Below are 2289 nucleotides of genomic sequence, written 5' to 3'. Positions count from 1 at the left end.
TTTCACATCCATCTGCCAGATTTCATAATCATGAAATGCCGTAATGGCAAGTAATGTTCGAATGGATTTCAGCATGGCTACAGGTGAAAAGGTTTCCTGATAGTCAATGCCTTCGCGTTGACTATATCCTTTCGCCACTAGCCTTGCTTTATAGGTCTCTACCTTTCCATCCGAACCTATCTTTCTTTTGTAGATCCATTTGCATCCAATAGGTACAATACCTTCTTGTGGATCTACTAAGTTCCAGACTTGGTTGGAATGCATGGAGTCTAACTCTGACTTCATAGCTTCCAACCATTTCTCGGAATCGATATCAGATATCGCCTTGTAGTAGGTTTTGGGATCCTGTGTGTGATCCCTATCTCCCACTAGGAACATTTTCTCGGTATCCTCTTCTAGTATACCTAAGTATCTATCAGGAGGATAGAAGACCCTACTAGATCTGCGAGGTGGTTGAGGGACATCGTGTACTAACTCTGTATGAATGGGTTCGATAGGATCCATGACTCGTTGCTTTTCAGAGACTTTCTCTTCAAGCTCAATTTTCCTCCCACTGCCTTTATCAAAGGTAAACTGATTTTCCAAGAAGATGGTATGACGGCTCACAAACATATTGTGATCCTCTGAGACATAAAAATTGTATCCTAATGACTCTTTAGGATATCCTATAAAACGAGCACTTATGGTCCTAGCCTATAGTTTGTCCGCCTGTAGTCTTTTGACGTGGGCCAGACATCCCCAAATCTTGAGATGAACAACACTTGGTTTCTTACCATGCCATATCTCATATGGTGTGGTAGGAACGGATTTAGAGGCAACTCTATTCAGTAGATATACTGCGATAAGTAAGGCATCTCCCCAAAGAAACATTGGTAAATCAGTGAAGCTCATCATGGACCGGACCATATCCAATAGAGTCCGATTTCTCCTCTCTGACACCCCGTTGAGTTGAGGTGTACCCGAAGGAGTCCATTGTGAGACTATGCTAATAAGAGCACAAAAGTGCAATCTTCATACTACTTTAATTAGTACTTTAGCCAATCATTAATGATGAAATCAACTAATTAACGTTGTATTTATGTTTGAGTGCAAGTAATCCAATAAACCCAATAATATCGGGTTTGAGCCCAATGCCTGGCAGCCCGAGCTCAAGTCAAGCCAGCATCTTCCAGGGTCTACACATCCTGACTTCATCCCGCGATACAACACAACATCGCGAGCATCACCGTGTCCGCATCCAAAGATCCAGATCAACTCCCTCCGGCTTCAGCCCCTCTTCCAAGACTCCCAAATAAGCAAGCCGCATCAAATCCCCCCTTCCAGCAAGGCAGATCCCAGCCATCCGATCCATCTTCCGTGATCCCAGAAGCCCCACAGCACGCACAGCCATCCGATCCATCTTCCGTGATCCCAGAAGCTTCACAGCACCCACAGCCGTCCGTATTCATCTTCCGACTCAGCCCTCCTCCGCGCTCATCATCCACGGATCCTCCTCCCCGTCGATCCAGCTTCCAATCCGGCACCCAAAGAAGGAAGCCCCAGCATCCTTCCTCTTCCGCATGCGATCCCGGATGATTCGCCTCCCATCAACGCCACAGCATCCCGTGGCATCTTCCATTTCAGTGCATCCCCACCTCACAGAAGGAACCCCACATCATCCCGTCCGGGCTCCTCCGCATTCAGCCATCCGTGCCAGCTCTTCCGAATCCCATCTCATCCCGTGATCCTAGCAACGCCTTCCGCATCAAGCATTATGGCGATCCCGCATCCGTGGCCCAAAGAAGCAAGACCGTGCCTCCCTTCCGCGACCCGCCCAGCCGATCCCGCTGATCCCGCCTCTACCACATCTCCAAGGGCCTATAAAAAGAGGGGAGGAGGAGAGGAGGGAGGTGTGCTCGGTTGGGGTTGAGGCCAAGAACCAGAGAAGGAGGGGAGCTCTCAGAGCGCTGGGTGTTGAGCCAAGAAACAGAGGTTGGGGAGAAGAAGGGGTCGGCGAGTAGTGCTCTGTTTTCAGATTTGAAAACAGAGCATTACGTTTCTTTTGTTTTTTTTGTTTTAGTTGTTTTTCTTTTAGAGGTTATATTTTTAATTTGTGTTTAGTGATTCTATTTTGAGTATCATGTTGTTCTTTTTTTTTTTTAAGTTTAATTGAGAGTAATGTATTTTTTTTAGTAAGAGTTTTATTTCGAGACATGTTGTTTTGGGGTTTTTAGTTTTAGTTTAATAGAGAGTTTTATTTATGCTAAAGCTTTAATTTTTGTTGTTTTTTATTTCTGTTATTTTTAAGTT

The sequence above is a fragment of the Phoenix dactylifera genome, unplaced genomic scaffold, assembly GCF_009389715.1.
Source record: "Phoenix dactylifera cultivar Barhee BC4 unplaced genomic scaffold, palm_55x_up_171113_PBpolish2nd_filt_p 000245F, whole genome shotgun sequence".
In the NCBI taxonomy this organism is placed as follows: Eukaryota; Viridiplantae; Streptophyta; class Magnoliopsida; order Arecales; family Arecaceae; genus Phoenix; species Phoenix dactylifera.
Note: the sequence above shows the minus strand (reverse complement) of the source record.